We start from the raw sequence: 11,584 nt of genomic DNA, 5'->3' as shown, positions 1-11,584 counted from the left end.
ATTAAAGATAAGTAGAACAAAACTACACCACGCCTTAGGGAGGCGTGAAAAAATTGAGGATCCTAACAATAATTCTCTTTAGGAATTTTTGGGTAGACTTCCACAAAACTTAGACAAGGTTGTTGTTGATGCATTAAGACAATTAATTAAAAAAAATTGTTATGAAAACACAAGAGTTTCACCCAATCAAAGAGATGTTGTTAGAAGACGAATTGGATCAAGAAATCGTGAGCCACATCTAAAACACTTTTTGGATATGAATCAAACACAATTTTGTGAGAAATTTGTTCAAACCTATCCTCAAATAAGAATTAGTCAAAGGTTTTTTGAAATGACAAAACCCTTTTATGTTAAGATAAATCATGCATGCACTACATGTTGTAGAATTCATATTGAATTTTCCATGCATTATGATATATATTGTCATATATGTTGTACTTTGCACACTAACAATGTTTTGCAGGAATTTGGTATACAAGTACCTCCAAAGTCATCAAGAGATTTTATTTCAATTGTATTATGTCAAAGAGATGATGGTTGCACCTTTTATAAGATTATGTGTTTGAAAGGTTCATGTGCTATGTGTGGTGGTTTGCAAAAGTTGCAAAGATTTATACATTTAGAGAGTACACATGAAATTGGAAAGACACTAGTCTCTTATGGAAAATACAAGTCAATCACATATGGGTTTAAAGATGGAAAAGAGTTGAAGAAATGTGAGTTGGTGAGTTAAGATATACTTGTAGCAGAGTTTATGATTATTTTCGAGGAGAAACTAGTTTATGACTACATAATGCATACACAGAGCGCGGTGGTTGGATGAGAAATTCAAGATATGTAAGGATACATTTCCTCTTGGTACTATAGTCTCTATTGTAGAATTTGTAGAGAATTATATACAACAACTTTAAAATGAAGTGTAATCCCAATATTTTCACTCTAAAAAAGTTACTATTTTTGTACACATAGAATTTATACATGCACATGATAGCACAAAGTAGGATAGAAAGATATAAGAGAATATCACTTCTACATAAGTGATGATCATAGTCATTTGACAAAGTTTGTGCAAGGATGCTTTCAACTCTATTATGAGAATTTAAGGGAAAGGAATATCAAATACAACCAATGGCGCAACACATAATATGGTCGGATAATTGCACATCATAATTCAAGAATGCAAGGATGTTCTATTGGTTGAGTAGGATGCATGTGAGGATTGGTGTATGAAATTTTTGGAATTTAAGTAAGTCTGGATATGAAAAGGGAGAGCATGATGTGTAGGTGCATGTGTAAAAAGATCCCTTGCTAGAGAAGAACTAAAGTATGAAGGTGGTGCTAAGTTAATATATGCAACAACCATTGTGCAATGGTGTAATTCGACAATGGGACCAAGTAATCAAGGTAATTATACTATTTCTAGATATTTTTGGTTGATACATGAGTTTGATGTTGTAGACTATGTAGATTGTTGTACAGTTATAGGATCGAGTGACTTGCACTCATTTAGAAGCTCATTTGCAAGCTCACCAATTATTTATACTAGAGAGGTTGTATGTTTTTTCTCATTGTGTATGAATTTTTTTTAGGAAGAGTGTGAATCACATGAGTGGGTTGATGGATGATCTTATAGACCTTTAGTTCCCATTGATACATATCAACTTCCCAAACCACTACAGTTGAACCAGATCGAAGTTTATGTAGATTTTGACCATGTATATGACATAGTGCAACTAGGTATTGTGACTTATTACTTATGGGAAAATTTTAACTAATAATATTTCATTTTACATTGTTTGGGGTACTAATTTATCATTTAGTAAAATGTCAGTCATGTGTATGTAGTTATTATTGATGAAAATAATGAAGGCGACATAGATTAAGTTTTGTGTCGTTTTATTGAGGCAAAAATAAAATTGACAACCACAATAATCGATGGAGAGGGTATTGAGTACCCAATAGGGTTTTTTGTTGTAATAGGAACATGGCTTAGAAGGTACCCTATGAAGAAATCTGATCTTTAGTTGTTTGAGGACTTCAAAATGCACAAACATATTTTGCATTACTCTAACCTTCTTGTTGCAACAAATATTCAATTGATTAAATATCATGGTACACCGCTCAATAAGGATTTATGGAAAGTTCACGAGTCTGACCACGAGGCAATACTTGACACAATAAGAGTTAGAACTAATCCACAAGGTTCATTAGATTGATTCTACAAAAAGGTAGAATGATTTTGGAAATTTTGTATATATTCTTGGAAAAAATTTGTATATAGATGGATATGAGCTGATTTGTACCTATTTAGAGTCCAAATTTTGTATATAGATGACCATGAGTTGATTTGTACATATTTAGAGGCCAAATTTTGTATATAGATGACCATAAGCTAATTTTATGTATTTAGAGGCCAAATTTTGTATATAGATGGCCATGACCTGATTAGAAGCCAAATTTTGTATATAGATGGCCATCAGCTGATTTGAAGCTATTTAGAGGCCAAATTGTGTATATAGAGGGCCATGAGCTGATTTGTACCTATTTAGAAGCCAAATTTTATATATAGATGGCTATGAGTTGATTTGTACTGATTTAGGGGCCAAATTTTGTATATATAAATGACCAAATGATTATAAATGCATAAATGAAATTTTGTATCTATGATTATACTTGAAATTAATGCATTATACTTTTGTTAATGTGTAATTCATGCGTTATTATTTTGTCAATGAGTAATTCATGTGTTTTTATTTTGCCAATGTGTAATTCATGTGTTATTCTTCTATCAATATGCAAATTTTGCATGCTTTTGATGATATTTGCATTAACACAAAAATTGAATGTTATGGTGCTTAAGAGATGGTAGTACGACGATAGGGCGTTGAACGTTTAGGCAACTTGGGGACCCAACCAGGACCATTCCTAGTATAAAAATGGCCACCCATACATGCTCGCACTGACAGTTCGTGGATATGACAAATGAAACAAGATTTACCCTATCTTGCAACTTTGCATTGTGCACGACTGACAATATTTGCATCAATAAAAAAAAAATTCCCTAAGAAAATAGATTTATTTCTTCAAAATATGACATAGGTTATTCTAGAGGGGCCTCACGCGACCCTGTGGGATCAAAAAGATCTTTCGTATGTGCCCTAGATCCTAAGAAATAGCTCATCAAAGTTTGAATTTTTTTTGAGCTTAGGACACTCAAGAGATGGCACCATGATGGCAGGGTGTTGAACGTTCCGGTGACCTAGGGACCCAATCAGGACAATGCCTTGCAAAAAATACCCACTCAGACATGCTCGTGCTGATGGTTTGTGGATACGAAAAACAAAATGAGATTTACCCTATCTTGCAACTTTGCATTGCTCTTGATTGACGATATTTGCATCAATAAAAAAATTGTTGCCGTAAGAAAATGACTTATTTTTTCAAAATTTGAGATAGGTTATTGTAGAGGAGCCTCACATGACGTTGTGGGATCAAAAAAATCATTCGTATGTGCCCTGAATTTTGAGAAACAACTCATAAAAGTTTGGAATTTTTTTGAACTTAGTACACTCAAGAGATGTCATTGCGATAATAGGGTGTTGAACGTTCAGGTGACCTAGGGATCCAACTAGGACCATTCCTAGCATAAAAATGCCCACTCAAACATGCTCACATTGACGGTTCATAAATATGACAAATAGAATTAGATTTATCGTATCTTGCATATTTGCATTGCGCTCGACTAACGATATTTACATCAACAGAAAAATTGTTACCCTAGGAAAATGGCTTTTTTCCTTCACAATATGAGATAGGTTATTGTAGAGAGGCCTCACGTGACTCTGTGGGATCAAACATATCATTTGTATGTGCCCCAAATTCTGAGAAACAACCCATAAAATTTTGACAAGTTTTTGAACTTAGGGTACTCAAGAGATCACATAGCGACAGTAGGGCGTTGAACGTTCAGGTGACCTAGGGACCTAACCAGGACCATTCCTAGCATAATAATGTCCACCCAAACATGATTGCGCTAACGGTTCATGGATACAACAAATGAAATGATATTTACCCTATCTTGCAACTTTGCATTAACAGAAAAATTCCTGCCCCAAGAAAATAGCTTTGTTTCTTCAAAATTTGAGATAGGTTATTGTAGAGAGGCCTCGCATGAACCAGTAGGATCAAAAAGATCATTTGTATGTTCCCATATTCCAAGAAACAACCCATCAAAGTTTGACAATTTTTTGAACTTAGGGCACTCAAGAGATGGCACTATGATGGTAGGGTGTTGAGCATTCAGGCAACCTAGGGACCCAACCAGGACCATGCCTAGCATAAAAATTCCCACTTGGATATTCTTGCATTGACAGTTCATCTCTACGATAAATGGAACAAGATTTACTTGATCTTACAACTTTACATTGCATGTAATTGATGATATTTGTTTCAACAGATAAATTGCTTCCCTAAGAAAATGGCTTAGTTTCTTCAACATTTGAGATAGGTTATTGTAGAGGGGACCACGTGATCCTATGGGATCAAACAAATCAATCATATATGCACGGGATTCTAAGAAACAACCCGTCAAAGTTTGACAATTTTTTGAAGTTAGGGCACTTAAGAGATGGTGTCGCAATAGTAGGGTGTTGAATGTTCGAGCAACTTAAGGAACCAAATATGACTATGCCTAGCATACAAATTCCCACCTGAACATGCTCGTGTTGATAGTTCATCGATACGACAAACATAATGATATTGACCCTATCTTGCAACTTTTCATTGCAACTACTAGAAACTTTTGACAACTATTGGCAACTTTTGACAACTATTGGCAACTTTTGACAACTATTGACAACTTTTGAGAACTATTGACAACTTTTCACAACTATTGACAATTTTTAACAACTATTGACAACTTTTGACAACTATTGACAACTTTTGACAACTTTTAACAATTTTTGACAACTTTTCACAACTATTGGTCGAACTTTTGACAGTTATTGACAACTTTTGATCTCAATGATCATAAAATTTGGTGAAGTTGCCCAATGCAACCAAATTCAACACTTGGAATTTAGATAATACCAATTTTTATTCATAAGATTCATTGAATTTCAATATCATTAATCCATAACATGCTAAATTGTTCAAAACTTAACCATTCATTGAATATACATTGTTCAAAAGTTGTTCAAAACATAACCATTCTTTTTCAAATTAATATAATTTGTTCATAACTTAAAAATTCTTAATATGATCAAGTATGGAGGTATTCACACAATGAACAAATTAGATCTAATATCAGCTCAATGAGGCTGATTTGTTTTTCCTACCATCACGTTTTTCCTTCGTGGGTGAAAGTGGGAACCATTATTGTGAACTCACCCTGTAGAATAAAAGTTTTACAAAAATGTGGCACATGTACCAACTCAACAAAATGAACAAAAATGACATAAGTGCCAACTCAATAAAATGTACATAAATGACATATGTACCAAATCAATACAAGTTCTACAAAACTATGACATATGTCATCTCAAGATCGATATACAATGACCACAACTAACAATACATAACTCTAAAAAATACTACAATTGTGGTGGGTCATCAATATAAAGCCACTTTGAATTACTACATGGCTCTGTAGATGCTTGCAAAAGAACAATTCAAACAACATGTTAGATTACTTATGTCAATATTAATTTATAGTTGTCAAATTAACATCAAAATAGCTATATTGTATTATTATTTCTCTACAATTGAATTGTTGATTACCTCATGTTGTGGTTTTTTTTTCTTAAATTCATTATGAAAATGATGGTCCCCTTTGACAATTAGAAGTCCTACCAAATCGGTGAGGTACAAGATTCGTGTTATGTTCATATCGCGAAGGGGGATACACCAGTTAAAATACAATTGATACAAGTCAACATATCTGTGTGTGTGTGTGTGTGTGTGTGTGTGTGTGTGTACATAGTTGACAAATAAATATAAACTATAAATATATCTACTTCTATCTAAACGAATATTTATAATATAGAATAAATGTGTACAGGAGGCTCTGATGGTTCTCCTGTTGTCGTAGGAGGGGTCATCATTGATGAAATAGGTATCGATGTTCCCTATATGTAAAATGATAATATTGCAATACAATGAATGTACATGTGCATATAATCATGAAATTGAGAAAATAAAACAAAACATATACCTCTTGCATCTCTTCTTCCAATGCATCATCAGATGCATTCATCATTGTTGTAAATGATCTTAGTCGTTGTTGTACATGTACAAGACAAAAGATGTTAGAATCGATCAATCTAGATGAATGTGTATAATCATAATAATTTGAAAAAACAAAATCTAAATCATGCTACAATAACTAGTGTAAGATCTTAAATTTATTATATCTTAATTAAAATTGTGTTCAAATACCTTTTTCCGATTAGGCATTCTAAAGAATGACCTTTGCAAAGTAGAAATCTTAGCCACATGTGACATACCCTAAAAGAGTAACATAATTAATATACACAAACATATAATGTTAGCTTAAAGTATTAGAAAGTTAATATACATTATAAAACATTAATTTAAGTTCAAGGTCTTATTCTATTTTGACATGCATTGTAATTTTTTAACCTTTGATGAAGATATAGGTGCAAGAGTTGTGGTGGATGATGTACCAAAATTTTCTACATCCTAAAATGCATAATATTTGTATTAGTTTAATTTGAACTATAATTAAAAATATTTATATTTGAAAATTTAAAATATTTAATAAAAATATTATAAATTCAAAGCAACACACTTGACTAGAAAAGACCTAGTGCATTAGATCATCTGTGAGGGCGATTTCATTTGTTCCACCACCCTCACAACTAGCCCCAAAATGTGTGCACTCATGGTAGCTCGAAGCATCTGCAGGTGCAATGGTATCTACCTCATAGAATACATCATAGCAGGTGATACACCGTGACCACTAGGCACGCTAGAAGTAGGCGGTCTAGCCACAACACCATCGTCTACTGCTGCACCATTGTGTGCTCCTGCACCATCATCTGGGCCAAGAGGATGTGATAATTGTGTCCCATGCTAGATGATGGTGTTAGTCAGTGTAGCAACTTCTTGAAGAGTCTCCATCTCTATAGACTCCTTCAGGGATACAAGGATCGTTACATGCACAAAGGGTTTCACAACTAGTGGAACCTGATTTTGGGGGTTATGTACCCATCGAGACCCTAGTCTATCTTGGGCAGAGCCTCTACCTCTACCCTATAACTCCTTCATATAAAAATAATTAGGATCAATCTCATTTAGGATGAACTTGTAGTATAATTTTCCCAAAAAATATAAAGGCACCTCAAGGTTATTACAAGGAGGTTGGTCAAAGACCATCCACCACCTATCCCAAAATTGTGTTTTCTTGGCCACGTGATTGCACTAATGTATGCGAAACCTCTGTGAATTAAGAGGTAGGGTCTCCTGGGTTCAAGGATCAATGAAAGGAGCATATATTTGTGATTTTCTTATTTCTTTATTTTTTACTGCATCATATGAGAGACCTTGTCCATAATAGTTGTGACATGAGTTTCTATATGCATCCAATTCAGTGACTTGTTTTAAAACTTTGTCAACACTATCTACCATTGTTTCTAGGGCTTGGGAAAGGTCTAAATGGTGTTGGTGTTTTGATGCTTCCAGTTTAGACACTAGGTTGCAAATGGTTAGTCTATTTTGTGCCAGTTCACCTAGTAAATCCTCCTATGTGGTTTGGGAATGGTTTATTAGAGGATTAGGAGGATTACAGGACATATTTTGCTGAGGGGGACTATTTTGTTGAGCATTTGATATCAAAATTACAAAATAAAATAAAATAAATAAAAAACTAAATAACTATAGTGAAATTCGAAATAGAAAACAATAAAAATGCATTAATGAATTGTAAACTCACCTCACCGACGATGTGGCATTTTGATTTGGCTTATAGGGCTGAAATCATGATCGGGTTTCATGCATTGTAGCTTGGTTGTTTGCCATTTTTGGTGGAGTCCACGGATAGAATGGTCCCAAACACTTTTTTTAAAAAAATTATAAAAAGAAAAACACAATTGAGTTATTAAAACTAAAAAATGTGACCGGGTTAATAATAATATTAATAACTTGATCGGGTTATGGTTTCGATTTTCCTAATCGTAACCCGATCGAGTTATTTTATTTTTCAAATAACCTAATCGGGTTATGTTTATTTTTGGTGTTTTTTAGATGGTGGTCACTTTTTTGTTCACCATCTTCGTGCACTTACCCCTAATAGAAAGAGTCCATACACATCATGAATTGTTGATCCAACCACTGAGACCTATGGATATGCCTTGCATAATTGTAAAAATCTAAAATAGCATTGAATTCTCTTGTAGCCAACTAACATCTAGAACCTTCACCTCCACTTTTAAATTGTATTTCACCATTTAATACCTCTTTCTCTCAACAATTTTATTTCTAAATTCATGGTCATTGCTCTCGTGAAGGCATGATACGAACTTTGACAAACAACCATATTATAAACACTTTTTATTTAAACAATCATTTTATAGAAAAATCAACCATCATCTCTAACACATAAAAAAAAAATCTTTAACAAGTCCCTGGATGACTTCAGAAGTTGCATTGCATCACACTCTTGCAAGATTTGGCCAATATGCAAAGTAGAATGATTAATATAGCATAATAGTTCATGATACATTGAAGACTCCACATGGTAAACTTACAATAATTATTAGGAATTTTAAGGGGTACACAATAACACGGCTAACAAGAATGAAAAGCCCCTTGTGAGATTTACAAAGTTGGATCTATTTTACAAAATTGTTTGTACAAATACAATATTTTTTAACTCCAACTCCAAGAAATATTTAAGATACTGTGTGTTGTTTTTATTGTCAATTCTTAACTTTAAAACATCCTTTACAGTGGGTGTACCAATAGAGTTATAGTACAAGAATTGTTGAATTTTGAGTTATAGTACAAGAATTGTTGAATTTCATCTTTTACGTTATTGGTTAGCTTCTTATGAACAAATGGGGGCCTCCCACTAAGAAACCATGTATCATTTTAAAGAGGAATATCAAATCTTTCTCTTCTTGCAAGTACTCTAGATAATATTTTATTATTTAGGTTCAAATCAACACAAGCTTATCTCAAAAAACAAGTCTTTCTTAAATGATGGCTTACACTTTACGTTTACATGTATCCTCACCTTTGCTAGCAATTGTAGAAAAAGTTGACATTGTTCGGTCAATGTCTTATTGCTAAAGTATTCACTGAAAAGTTGCGTAGACCACACACAAATGGTTCATGTTGACCTCTTTCCTTCAAAATTCTCAATGATGTTCCCATCAATATCAAGTAACCATTTTGGGGCTCTTGAAGGTCTTGGATTTGGAATTTCTCTTTCTTCCTCACAAAGGTCTTCATTTCTCATGTTATTTGGTAATTGTAAGAGGTTAAATATGGGTATTCACTAGTTTAGTGATGTAAACAAGGAATTATCCCACTTCTCACTCTCATTAAATTAAAGAGGGATGAAGCCAATATATTCAATCCCAAGTGTTTGAAAGGGGTTGAATGTTGTCTGGCTTCTATATTTGGCTTTTTGTTTGAGTTGAAAATGACCTATGGAAAGATGTAGATTGAATGCGATATCTATAGCTAAAGATGCAAAATTGATAGATATTAACATGTGTAGATAGTCTCAAATCAAATTTGTAGACATAAGTACAAATCTATAAAGAGGAATTAGAGAGGAAATTATGTCTGAAATATGGGCTCAAAAGTGCAGGACACCACTGTCCTCAAAGTGTCACATGCAAGAAATGATGCCAACATTCCATACCCTAGGTCCCTATTCGGGGCTAAGTTTGATGGAGCAAGGTGCCTTGGGCACCCCTCTTCTGGGAGCATGTCACCTTGGGTGCCCCAATCCCACTAATTCAGCCCCAAATTTAAACCACTCAATGGTTAGCTTGTTTAAGAAGGAATTATCTTCCTGTGTTGGATTGCTTTGCGTTTTACACCTCGAAATGCTACCTAGGGTGAGGTACATAAGAAATTTATCCTCCCTCATTCTGAGATCTATTTAATCTATCGAATTCAAGAGACATCCTACATCAAGAATTCAAGAATTAAAGTATCCAAGGTCTTCTTCTAGCATTGTGGCAAGCTTCAACAACCTTCATGCAAGCATGTGTTCATGATTTTCCTTTTAAGTCTCGTTAAGTCATGTTATTGCATCAAATTTTCTGATCACACTCAAATAGCATAACATCAACAAGGTATAAGACATCTCAATTCTCAGATCTAGCCTCTGTTACATATCAACATGCTTTCCTTTTCAATTCAATTTCATAGTTAATTCCAAAACTAGGGTTTGACTTAGGCAAACCCCTTTCTACCCAACATTTTTCTCTTTTATGTTGTGGAGGAATAGGTGGTGCACCTATAGAGACAAGTGCATATAAATCAACCATACAAACTAGAACTCCAAGCACCAAATAACTATATAAATACAAACTAGAATTTATGAATTGTTTGGGAAAAACATATGTAAACCCATGAGATATATGAAACCCAAATAAATTACCAGGATAAATGGGTTCAAATTCCAATTCCCCTATTTTTTAATGATCTTCTCGACTATTTTTAGCATATTTCTTATGTAGCTTACAATGTAATAACTTGTCGTGTTTAACTACCCAAACTAGGGCACCTGAATTTTTCCTCATTCTAACCTTAAAAGATGCTCCATGACAAGTAGACCAACCTATCATAATGTTGGTCAAGATTCCAAAGAAACCTTTCTCTTACATTCTCTTACATGTCATAGAACCTATCATATGTAACTCCCTTTATGATGATCTTAGAAACACCACAAGATGTTGAAACATGGCCAAACCATGCTACATCAAAGTGGGATTCCTAGATCTTCTCATGATAAGATATATTTCAATAAAATAGAACATCTAGTAAGCTTCCAAGTGGGATTCCAACTCCCCAACAAAAAAGAAAAGCACTTGAATATGAAATAGCAAGAACATACAAAAAGTATTAGAACATGAACATTATGAATGCGAGGTTGAGACACTTTTTCCCAACATACCTCACTAAGGCACATAGAAAAATTTAATACTTTGATATCGCATGTTTAAACATGTGAAGAATAAAACCCTCAAATTAAATTATGATCATGGACACAATAAATAAAAGTGTTGTGATATTATTTTTCCAAGTAAATAATAATAATGCATAGATATATGTAAAAAATAAAATAAGAGAATGATTATATATTAAATTTATGATGTCATTTCAAGGTGGAATCCTCAAAAAAATGATATTTAAAATTGTGATATTTTGCCAAGATCAAGAGGCAATGGAAAGCACAAATAAGAGAGAACAAAATAGATGATAGAAATAAACTGTATTCTATCAAGATGAAAATACTGATCAACTGGATCATCAAGCGTTACATACAATGAATATGAGCCTGCTTATATAGGCAAGGCTATATGGATATGTGAGCACACAAACATGA

This window comes from Cryptomeria japonica, chromosome 4 (genome assembly GCF_030272615.1).
Source record: "Cryptomeria japonica chromosome 4, Sugi_1.0, whole genome shotgun sequence".
NCBI classification, from domain to species: domain Eukaryota; kingdom Viridiplantae; phylum Streptophyta; class Pinopsida; order Cupressales; family Cupressaceae; genus Cryptomeria; species Cryptomeria japonica.
The sequence above is the reverse complement of the archived record's forward strand: the minus strand, read 5'-3'. Positions refer to the sequence as shown.